The sequence below is a fragment of the Dipodomys ordii genome, unplaced genomic scaffold, assembly GCF_000151885.1.
Source record: "Dipodomys ordii isolate 6190 unplaced genomic scaffold, Dord_2.0 Scaffold462, whole genome shotgun sequence".
Classification (NCBI taxonomy): domain Eukaryota; kingdom Metazoa; phylum Chordata; class Mammalia; order Rodentia; family Heteromyidae; genus Dipodomys; species Dipodomys ordii.
In genome coordinates this window covers 56680-69172 of record NW_012267678.1, presented here as the reverse complement: position 1 = coordinate 69172, position 12493 = coordinate 56680, and the positions used below count along the sequence as shown (strand labels likewise).

At 38.9% G+C, this 12493-nt stretch overlaps 1 pseudogene; it reads left to right on the top strand.

Annotated features, from left to right (window-relative positions):
• Nucleotides 1–2195, top strand: part of LOC106001826 — a 5066-nt pseudogene extending 2871 nt beyond the window's left edge.
• The last annotated feature ends 10298 nt before the right edge of the window (nt 2196–12493 follow it).

The following is a 12493-nucleotide window of genomic DNA, read 5'->3' as shown; positions in this document are numbered from 1 at the left end:
TTGCTCCTGTTGATGTGATGAATAATATTAATTGATTTGCGTATATTGAACCAGCTTTGCATCCCTGAAATGAATCCTTTTTGATCGTGGTGTATGATTTTTTGGATGAATTGTTGAAGTCAGTTGGCCAAAATTTCTTTGAGAAGTTTTGCATCAATGTTCATCAAAGAAATGGGTCTATATCTTTCTTTGATGAGTCCCTGCCTGGTTTTGGGATGAGGGTTATGATGGCTTCATAGAATTTGTTCCGTAGTGTACTTTCTCTTTCAATTTCATTGAAGAGTTGGAGGAGTATTAGTGTGAGCTCTGCTTTGAAGGCCTTGTAAAATTCCGCTGTAAATCCATCAGGTCCTGGACTTTTCTTAGCTGGGAGGTCTCTTATTGCTGTTTCTATTTCAATGCTTGATATGGGCCTGTTGAGATGGTTTAACTCATCTTCGTTTAGTTTTGGCATGTCAATATTTGCTAGGAAAAGGTCCATTTCTGTCAAGTTCTCAAACTTATTAGCATAAAGTTTTGAGAAGTATTCCCTTATTATGGTCTGAATATTGGTTATTTCTGTGGTGATGTTTCCATTATCATCTCTGAGTTTATTTATTTGGGTGTGTTCTCTTCTTTTTCTGATAAGATTTGCTAAGGGTCTGTCAATTTTGTTAATTTTTTCAAAGAACCAACTCTTTGTTTTGTTGATTCTTTCTGTAGTTTTTTTTGGAGTCTAATTCATTTAATTCGGATTTAATTTTAATTATGTCTTTCTGTCTACTTGATTGGGGTTTATCTTGCTGCTCCCTTGTGCCCGTTATCAGCCTCTTGTTGGAGTCTCTGGTCTGCTTGTGGTCCTGTGGCTTGATTGGTTTCTTAAGTCAGTTTGTTCAAACAGGCAGAAAAATACTCTACTTTACCCAGGATTTGGCGATCCTCTTCCCAGGCTATTTCACTGGGAGGCAGGTCTGATTTGAGAATCACAGAAGAGGGGAATGCAGTAATGAGGCTAGTTTCTGGGTAGAGGTGAGGCCTTTCAACAAGCAGTAGCTTTTCAGGGGGACTGGTTTTTGAAAAACAGAGCCCAGCCTGGAGCCATTCTCAGGGTTTCTGTTTACTGAATTTCAATTGATTGTTGAGGCTGCTAGAGGGAGGGGCAGCCTCTGGCTCTGATTACCCAGTGAAGAAAGCCACTCCTAGGGCTGGCACCTGAACTGGGTGACTTTTCCCTGGGTGGAGCTGAGTCTGGCAGGTCATGCTGACTTTAAGTTCTTGTGACTTGCTAAATGACTCGTTTTATTCCACGGCTTGAGTTGGAGCTAGCAGCTCCTCCGAGCTTTGTATCCATGATGGAGATCTCCGGTACTGGGGAAGGGGAAGGGGGGGCCTTCCCTCCTCTGCTCTCTGAGAAGGAGTGAGGACGTCGGGCTTCTACTCATGCCGAGTCTTGGTTCCTGGGTCATCTCTGGTCTGTGAACTGCAGGATGAAGATGTCTGCTCTTTGTCAGTTCTTGCTGGTGTTGAGTAGAATCCGCTGCATCTGGCTCCTTCGTCCTGGACTCTCTGTGGCTCAGGTATGGCGCCTGCAATCGCTGCTGCCACAGCTGCTGCCGCTACTGCGGCCGCTGGCAAGAGCTCAGATGTGTCTCCTTGCCTGGATTTTCCCTCTCTGGCCTGACTCTCTGTCCTGTGATGGCACACTTGGTGTGATTCTCTGGCTTAGGACTGTTCACTGGAACTCTAAAACTGCTTTCTATGCAAGAGCTTGTTTAGACTCCAGCTTCTCCTCCGCCATCATCCTGGAACAAGTGACATATACTTTCTGTGGAGCGTCCTAAGGTCTTCTAGGATGATTTGATGTGGCACAGAAAACAAAGTGGTAGATCTACACCAAGATAGAGGCTTTGCTTCTAAGTGTTTGTCTCACTAATCCTGTACTTTGTCCATGCCCCAAATGCAGACATTCTTAACCTCTACTGCAGAATTTTATTGGATATTTCTGCCACATCATGGACTCATTCCAGAATGCCTACAATGAAGTCACTTCAGCACTGATACCCAGGCTGGATAAGATGGGAGAGGGTCTTATTTCAGACAAGTCAGAAAGGACTGAATGATTTTCAATTTGGGAAAAGGGCCAGGCCTCTCAGATCACAGCTTCCAGCTTGATTCAGAATTACAAGAAGAAAAAATGCACTGACATGGAAGACTGAAAGCCTGAAGAACATGGAATTCCTCTTTGAGACTTATTCTTTATTGTCCTTGATAAGACCCAGTTGTCCTTTTATGAGACTAAGTCATGAACCATTTCATAGGTTATAAGCTGAAGCAGTCCTGGGAGTTGGTAGTGTCTGGAGAGGAGAGGATGTCCTGACCCTGTATGTCTTCTTGAACTTAGTTCCTGACCTCCTGCTAAGGCCTTTGGACCCAAGATTGTACAGCTAAGGAGAAAGAAAAATGAATCCTAAATAATGATCACAAACATGTTCAGTTGAGTTGGATCTGGGCTTCCTGTGTCTGGGAGAAGAGGTAGCCTCAGAGGTCCATTTTCACAGGTTGCAATGGGCAGGTACAATGAGGGTCACCTCTGCCTGTTCAAAAGTGTTCTCTTAAGCTTATTACTCTGCTTTATAGCTGAACAAAGGACAGCAGGACATTGCTACCATGCTGCTGATCTCCTTGAAAATACCTCCTGCTGCCTGCCTGTGGGGAGTTACCACAGTTTCCAGAACAGTCATCAGAATGAAGGAGAAAAAGGGAAAGGCATGAAAGAGAAGGTGTTGCTTCTAGACCCTGGAATCAGGGTTCTCTGCACAGAAGATATTTGGCAGCAGTCAGATAAGAGGGGACATAGTGAAATTGAGCCCCTGTTTCTCTCCAGGATCTTTGGGACACTGCATACTTACACCATTCCTTGTCTAGAAGAGCAATCAGGATACAATTTGGATTTGCAAAATAGTTATAAGGTGTTAGACAGCTTTTGTTGCATCTGGATCTGGGAATGGTGGGTTGTCAATAGCCCTATTTGAGAAACCTATCATGGCAGATGTTAAGCAAGCAAAGGGCCTTGTATATAAATTTTCCTTGCAGAAAGTTTTTTCATTATTATTACAGAAGACCCCTGGGAATCTGTTAAATCCAGCACCAAACACATCTCCTGAGAACAACAGGAAAGCTCTGGCTGATTGAAAAACAGTATTGTACAGTTCAGTAGGCACTTTCTCCACAATACTCTCTCTCTTCTTCCAATTCTCACAACTGGCCAAAATTGCCTTTATTGTTGGAAATTCTGGAAAGATTTGGGCCTCTAGAAATACATGCTTTTGGTTAAAATTGCCTTTACATGGTTAAATTTTAGTACTAGATTATCAGCTCTACCTACATATTAATTCTGTAAAAATACTTTTTCTGTATCTCCAGATGATCTGAAAACCAGCTTCAGATGATTGGCAAAACATACAGAAACTTTTCCTTTAATGTTATAACATTTATGCCAAAAAAAGAAAGAAAGGCAGAGGGGAAAGTAAACCCACAAAACTTCAATTGAAGGCAAACAGCTATTAACTGTCCTAATCCATTGCAAGATACCACCATGTATTTTATATTCTTCTATTTATGTTTTTAATTTGCAAACACTAAATGTATAAGGGAGCTTCATTTTGACATTTTTATTCACACATTTCATTTATTTATTCAGATCAAAATAGTTTCCTCTATCATTCTCTATCCCTGTCTGTGCTTCTTAAAATAGTCAGCAAGTTATATGGCTCTAGCCAAGCAGTTAGTCAAGGATTAGTAAAACTACCTCTATACATAGTTGATATGATCATGTAGAGAATAAAACATTAAAGGATCCTCACAAAGGTGAAAGCTAACTTAAATGTTTAATAAGTGAGCACAGTAAAGCTGTAGGATCAAATATCAATGAGTAACAATGAACTGTATTCTATAAACTAGCAACAAGTTTTCAAAATAAGATTCATAAATAAATCATTTCAGAAAAGCATCAAAACATTTAAATACTGTAGAATACACTGAACAAAATATGTGCAAGATATATACTCTGAAAATGATCAGAATTTGCTGAAAGAAAATAAGAAAACCTAAATAATTTAAAAGACATTGTTCATTAAGGGATTGGACCAATTGAGAGAAGCATAATCTCCAGGACAATATTCAATGAGAGGTTTGTTAGGATCCATCATGTCTTCTTTGTAAAATTGATAAGCTGATCCTAAAATTCATATAGAAATATTAGGAATATAAGTACAGAAAAACTCCAAACAAAAGATTAATGTGGGTAAAGTCAAACTTCTCAACTTAAAAATTTACTACAGTTAGGTGCTAGTGGTTTATGCATGTAATCCTAGCTACTCAGATGGATGAGATCTAAGGATTGTAGTTCAAAGCCAGAACAGGCAGAACAGTCCATAACACCATTATCACCAATTAACCACTAAAAATGGTATGTGGAGCTATAGTTCAATTGATAGATCATTAAGATTGAGGGAATAACTCATGGAGAGTGCACAGGGTCTAAGTTCAAAAACCTAAAAAACCTTAGTAATGTAGAGAGCATAGTATTGGCATCATGGGGAAAATAAGAATCAATGTTTTAGAGACTGAAAAAAAGCCACATGTCTATTGAAGTTGACTGCCATTCAGCTGAAAATGATATTTCATGCAGAAAAGAGTTATCACTTCAAAATTGGTGGTTAAATAATTTCACAGTCATATGACAAAAAAGGAATGTACATCCCTATGACTTTCTAAAAACTTACTCAAAGCCATGCACCAATGGCTCACAACTGTTATCCTAGTTATTCAAGAATCTGAGATCTCAGAATCATGGTTTGGAGCCATGTCTGTTAGACAAGTCTAAAAAAACAGTTATATCCACATAACTAGAGACGTGGATTAAGTTGTCCAACACCAACCTTGAGGAAAAGGGTGATCAAAATCACAAGACCTTGAATACACACACATACACAAGCATAAATATGTACCACACAATACTTACACAGTTACTAAATATGAATCACTAATTGAAACATAAGGATATGTTGGCTATCATAAAGAAAACAAAATGAGGCAAAATTTCTTGAATATGTACAAAAAGTACCCCTTCTGTACATTTTTCTTAGCTCAAGGGTACAAAAGGGTGCAATTTTAATGAAACAAATATTCACATATTTACTGGCAGGTTAAACAAAATTACCACAAGAACCAGGAAGTTCATTCTTTGATATAAACCAAAAAGAACTGAAATCAGAAATTAAAAAAACAACAAACCTTGTAATGTTCATGGAAATGTTTATAAGCAAAATGTGGAAATCTCCCAATTGGAAATTAACTGATGACTGGATACAAAAATACTAGAGTATTGAATAATGTATGAAAAGAATGCAATTCTGCTCTGAATTGCAGCATGGAAAAACCAAAAGAAACCCATGGCTCCTGGATGAATCATGAGAATAATTACAAGTGAAAGCAGGCATACACAAAAGGCCAAAATTTTCTCTATGATTTGTTCTATTGTGAATAATGAGACTAGTGACTTCCAACGGACACAGTCTGCATATGGTGAGTAAGGGGTGAGGGGAGAGACTGCTTAATGTGTATGGAGGTTTGTTTTGAGTGTGATGAATGTACTATGGAGCCAAAAGATTGTGAGCATCTCACAATCTTACTTGATACCTCAGAGTGTGGGTGCTGTTCCTCAATCCTCTTTTTCTTTCTAGGATGCTCTAGGTGCTGTAAGAAATGACTGAAATCTGTCTGCCAAGAGGAATCAGAATTAATACTAGCTAGATTAAGGGCAGCTCCACAGTGGAATTCTTATAGCTGTGACATCATATGAGCACATGCTAAGAAGCCTGCCACTAAGCAATGAATGGCTGACAGGTGATCACTAGAACACCCGGTAGTACACAAAGCCAGAGCCATTACTGGACCAACCAGCCTTCACCAACATCCAGGCAGGCAGAGTGGAGCCATTTGAGTCACTTGGAAGGAGACATCCCAGCCACTGGCAGAATGTCCAGCAGGCAGCAGAGAAAAGCTGAAGGAACTTCTCATTCCAGAAAGTGGGCACACTCCCCACTACAGCAGCCGATCTCATCTTTCTAGTCTCTTTATAAAGTGAAGCACAATATGCAGGAGGGTGACTGTGCCCTGCATCGGTTCCCTAGGCCTAGGTCTACTTGGCTGACATCTCGGGGTATATGACTCACACCTTGTTCCATGTAGCAGACCAAGAAGCTCAATACAAGAGACAGAGGCACATCACCCCTAAAGTACTTGACAGAGCTGTGCACAACAACTCGCTGCTCAGCAAGTATTTGGGGAGGACCACAATATCTCAAGTTGCCTCTGCTCATGCTAGTTGCCCTTTCCTGGCACTGGGCTTTGTCAGGCCTGAACCCTGGTTACTGTTTCTAAAGATCCATGCTTCTTCTCACCCATCCACCTGCCCCAAACCAAGCACCTTCGTTCAGCTTCTTGTATTATTAAAATATTTCAGGACTGTAAATTCCTGTTTCATTGACTTTTGTTTTCATTTAAAGATAGTACAGAGGGTTTTGAGGGGTCCAGAACTAAAGGAGTAGTAGGGGGATTTGGAGAAGTAGAGAAAGGAGGACTGGGAGTCAGAGATAACATGGCTCAGGCAAGTGACCTCTCCAAGTGACAGGGCAGAGGGTAGACCTATTCTCAGTCAGTCTTAAGAAATATGGCATCTAAATTAACATTGATTCTTGAGACAATTCAAGGCTAAAGGTAATCTGGATAGTGATAGAGCTATGGATTGGGTTCCAAATGACTAGAGCTTTAGACAGGAAAATGGAAGTGTGATCACAAATGAGCTAGAAAAAAAGCAAATGAAATTGAGCAAAGAAAACAACAGCATCATATAGTATCAGGAATGTAGGTTTGATCATGTTGGCATGGAGATGCCCCTAGGTGCCACCCAGATGAGCAATCTTTAAATCAAAAAAGCTGTTGCCAAGCATCGAAGTTTCTGATCAGGATGCTGGATATGTTTAGGGGCCAACATCTGGACAGGTCCTATGTCATAAAGTGACCTTTGTTCACTTAGCATGCAGCCTGCCTCCTAGACTAGCATTTGGTCCTGACCACTGGACAGCCTTTGCCCACTTCATTGATTTGCATACATATCTAAGAGCCTGTCCTGGTCCATTCTGTTTTTGTACTACTTCCAAATAGCCTCAACTACTGTCCATATCAAGGTCCTAAAAGTGGCATGTGCTCCTAGTGACAGTGCTTCCTTTACTAGCTCCTCAACACAGATACTTCCTGGCCCCCAACATGATGTCGCCAGGTGAGTTGCCTACATCAATACCTCTGGAACTGCTTACTTGGTGATAGTGGCTGCCCTGGTAACCTTAATTGGTCTCTTCTTGCACAAGCCCCAAGGTTAAACAATTTTTGGTTTGCACTAGTTATTGTTGAACAGGTTTTAATGTGGAGGAGGCTGGTGGGCAGTTCTGGCATGTGGGCTGCTAACTGCATATCAGTAGTAAGTGTCGTTGCCAACAGGGTGCCCGATGGCCCTGGTGTTTGTCCAGCACATGCTGTTCCACCTGTCCTGAGAGATGGTGCTGCTCCCTGAGTTCAGGATCTTCTTTATGTAGCAGTAGCATGAATCATCCCTAGACAGCTCTGACCTATTGCCTCTGGCAAGCCTGTGCAGCCATGTAACCTCATGCTGAGTGCTGCCTTGTGCCTGCATTTGAGCTGGCCCAACCTGCCACAGCTGCCATCACTTCCAATACACAGTCTGGCTGAACCTTCCCTACTTGCCCTGGCTATACTGAGAGTGCTCCTGTGGGTTTATTTTTTCTGTTGCAGTTTTCATATTGTATCCTTGTTAGGTGATTTGAAGTATATATATATATATATATATATATATATATATATATATATATATATATATATATATAATTGAATTGTTTTGGCTATTTCTTTGTATTATATTTGAATTTATTCAGATGTTTATCCATGCCTGCTTTAGTTTCATTTTAAGTTTGGATCATCATGCTGTTTTTCACAGAATCTATTATTATTCGACTACTTGGGAACAGTGTGGAATCTATATTACACAAAGCCAGAGAAAGGATAATTCACTGGCAGAATGAAAGATTCAAGCCTCTTCATATGAAATTGAAAAATAATAACTAGATATTACTAAGTAAACTAGACAACTATACTGGACCCCTTAAAAAAACTAGAGTTTTGTCTATTGCAAAAGTTTCTTATCAGGTCTAGGTCCCTTGAAAGGTCAATAGTTCTGAGGCTGATTTACCATATTGCTCTCTGGACCCCAAAAAGCAGCCCATTGTCAGCTAAGTGAGGGAAGACAATGCAACTAAGCTTCCAGTGCCATTTTACACCATGAGAGTGGAACATCATACCACATTGATTTCTGGTTCTACCAGGATCAGTTATCCCATAGAAAGACAGCGATTTCTTGATCAGCTACTTCCTACAGATGTTTTGCAAGATGGTATTCTTTCTGAATGAGTTACTCCACAGACTCTCATCTGCATATTCATAGACCATTTTCCATCTTTCACAACCCTTAACATTTTTCACTCTACATAGTAGAAATTAAGATGGACCTGTCAGAATGACCAAAGCAGAGAGCTCAGCATGGACACCACTATGTCATCCCTGTCATTATGTTTTTGAGCTCAGTGTTTGAGATATCATCCACTACAGTATCACATAAGGCTTTTACCATGGAATTGTTAACTTTCTTTAGAGAGGCTTGTTGTCTTAATTTTTTTGCCTATTGTTCTTCTATATTAGATTTATGCTTCTGAGCCTAAGATCTTGGTAGATGGTTTTCAACAAGCTTTGTATTTTCAGTTTGAGTTTTTACATTGCTTAGGCTATACTAGATAGTGATTATATTGTGTTGCTTTCAACTGATACTAGATTGTGAGGATGCCTTATTAGTCAAACCTTTATCCAGCTAACAATCACAATTCTGATTCTCTCTGTACTCAATTTAAGGAGAAGCAGACTAGCTCCAGAGGCAATCAAACACCCATTGTGAAAATACAGTTATCCCCAATCACTGCCATTTCTTCAATGTCTTAGAGTAGCATAGGAAGCAAAGATAATATTTAGGAAGTAAATGATCCTTGTTAATAAGGGCAGTTTAGGGAAAAAGATAACAGTAGTGAAGAGAGCAAGGATGCAATAGGAGACAGCCAATACCAACATAGAGAATAATCAGATGCTAGATAGGAAATGTACTCATTACCTTGCTCAGGTAGCTGTAACCACTCTGTACAGTATTTTTACAATGAAAATGTACAAAAAAAAAGAATAATCAGAAAAAGAAAATCTACAGAAAGGTTAAACTAGAAGTTAAGACAATAAAATGGAATATGAAAGCATTCTGACAGTTTAATTGGATGCCCAAAAATGACAATAAAGTAGGACTATATAACAGGAAATCACAAGTAAACTAGACAACAAATAACTAATTTAATTTTGAAAAAAAGAACATACAGGCGAGAGAGGGTGACAGAAGATGAAAGTTAAAGAGAAGTAAAAATTGCCTCATATACAGTGAGTGTTGGTGGGCACATGTGATTACTACAAATAAAAGGTATAAAAAAACAAGTAGAGAAAAAAAGGACAGTGCAAGCAAAGAGAAAACGGAAAAGACAAAATAAGTCTGTATTTTTTTTTTTTTTTTGGTCGGTCGTGGGGCTTGAACTCTGGGCTTGGGCCCTTTCCCTCAGCTCTTCAGCTCAAGGCACGCGCTCTACCACTTGAGCTACAGCACCACTTCCGGTTTTCTGGTGCTTTATTGGAGATAGGAGTCTCATGGTCTCTCTTGCCCGGGCTGGCTTTGAACCGCGATCCTCAGGTCTCAGCCTTCTGAGTAGCTAGGATTACAAGCGTGAGCCACCAGCGCCCGGCTAAGTCTGTATTTTCTTCATTGTTGTATAATTTTAGCAGAAGCCTTTCTGTCCTCCCCAGGCCAGTATTTATTTTTAAAAGTTTGAATTGCTAAAAAAAAAAAAAAGTTTGAATTGTTTATTTGAGGAAGGCAGTCAGGTTTGGATATTTATTTTATTCTTCATTGTTTCTTTTGAATAAGTGCCTTTTATAGAATGTCGAAAAACGAACTTTACAATTTAGGTGGGAGGGGGAGGAGGGGAATGTAGTTGTGGAGAGGGAAAGGATGGTAGAGGAAAAACAAAGGAGGAAGCAACAATGCCTGATAAAAAAAAAAGTACTCATTACCTTGCTTGTGTGATTGTAACCCCTCTTACAGTATTTTCACAATAAACAACTTATTTTTTAAAAAAGTAAAATGCCAATATTTTCTTTAATGGGTCATTCTTACTATAGATAACAAAATTTTGTTTCAAGGATTTTTACCTACTTTTGTACAGTTTTTGCTAGAATTCATTGTTGGCTAACATTTGTATATTTTTCAAGCATTGACAAAGAAGGAAAATTTGAGGACATTGGAGTCAAAAGAAAATCATTTACATAGATGAGAACATGTTCAAAGTTGAAGGATAAAACTGCATTAAGACATTTAATTTTTACCATTTTTCTGACAGAAATGAATAAAAGAAAACAAGAAAAAAAGAACTATATTTAAATTATTCTATAATAAAATCAATATTATTTGCATTTTCCAAAAATACATTGAGAACTATACAGCTGATTTCTCAAATAATAATCAGTACAAGATCAATCTCAAAAAAAAACAGGAGAGGTTATGGAATTAAAAATTACATTTCACACACAAGAAAAGTCGTGAAGGAAACATTATGTTTAAATCCATAGAAACTCATGTTCAAGTTTCAATTCTGTAGTCACAAATCAAAGTTCAAAAGAAATATAGAAAATGTACCAAAGACATATTAGGGGAATATGACAAGTTATTACTATGATTACATCTAGTTAACAAACCCTGTTTATATGAAGGCTGTAAGGAGCACACAGATCTGAAGAAATTCTGATATTGCAATATAAATGAACATCAGACTGTCAACAGTTTGCCCAGTTTGGAGTGTAAAACACTGTACACTTACATGGATATGCTAAATTATAACCCCTTTGTGCAATATTTAAAAATTCAGGAAATACAAGTTTTCTTAAAAATATGTACCATTCTAAGATCAGAACCAGAGACATTAAATCCACCAGTCACTCCTGATGTATTTCTCATGTGCACACACATGTACAGTGAATGAGCTTCTGATATCTTGTGTGTACTCAGTGTCTTTTGTTAAGTTCCCACAGCATGTTAAAAAGGTATGTATACAGGCAAAATCCATAGAAGAGAGCTGCTCTTTTTTTTACCTTTCTGGCTTACTAAGACTCTCAGTAGATGCCCTCAGAGTGCACTGGGACCAACATCAATCATGTTGCAAAGAAATTTCTGATATTACCTTCACCCATGGGCATCCTAAAGCAAACAAACTTTCCACCTTATATCTAGCAGTATGTAGCCAGGTAATTATTAGATCAGACATTAAGTGATATCCCTCAACCTCAGGTTTATTTTCATATAAAATTAAATACTGTACCTTCTAGGTCTCCGAGCACCCTCAAAGCTGTCATTAGTAGAGCACTTCTAGTGGATGAAACAGAACAGTTAACCTCCTAGAAGGTATCCTTCCTTCAAATATAAACTTCACATCAGATGCAAAGTGTTTTACAATGCAAGTGTTAAACCATCACAGTTAGGAACTGAGAGGATGCTTAATACTATACTGTCATCAAATAAGTAGTTTTGATTTTACCCTTTTATTTTTTTGTTTTTTGGGATTTTTTTTGTCAGTCATGGGGCTTGAACTCTGGGCTTGGGCGCTGTCCCTGAGCTCTTCAGCTCAAGCGAGCACTTTACCGCTTGAGCCACGTCCGGTTTTCTAGTGGTTTATTGGAGATAAGAGTCTCATGGACTTTCCTTCCCCGGCTGGCTTTGATCTGCTATCCTCAGATCTCAACCTCCTGAGTAGCTAGTATTACAGGCGTGAGCCACCAGAGTCTGGCTTACCCCATTAGAAAACATCCTTTTTAGAAAATGTTGCATCTTATTTTAGGGGGTATAAGGATAAAGCCAAAGTAATACTGCCTGTGTGTGTTTATTTCAGGCTATTTATGAATACAGAATTTATCTCTGATTCTTCAGCTGCTGTTTATTAGTTTTTACCTCATCTACCATACTTCACTTTGCTACTAAATGACTTCAGTCCCTTAATCTTAAAGGGAGTTGATGGGTGATGGTCCATCTTCTGTATCTGTTTGAAGCTAAGTAGGATGTTAACCTTAACTACACAGGGACAAGAAATCATTTCCTATCAAGGGAGGACATGGAAGAGTCAGTCAATGAGCTGCCATATTTTAGGTCAACAAGTCCTTTATACAGATTTTAGATGTAAAAGAAGACAAAGAAAGTATTCTCAAAAATATATGCCACACTCAAGTGGTAGAGCGTTAGCCTTGAGCTGAA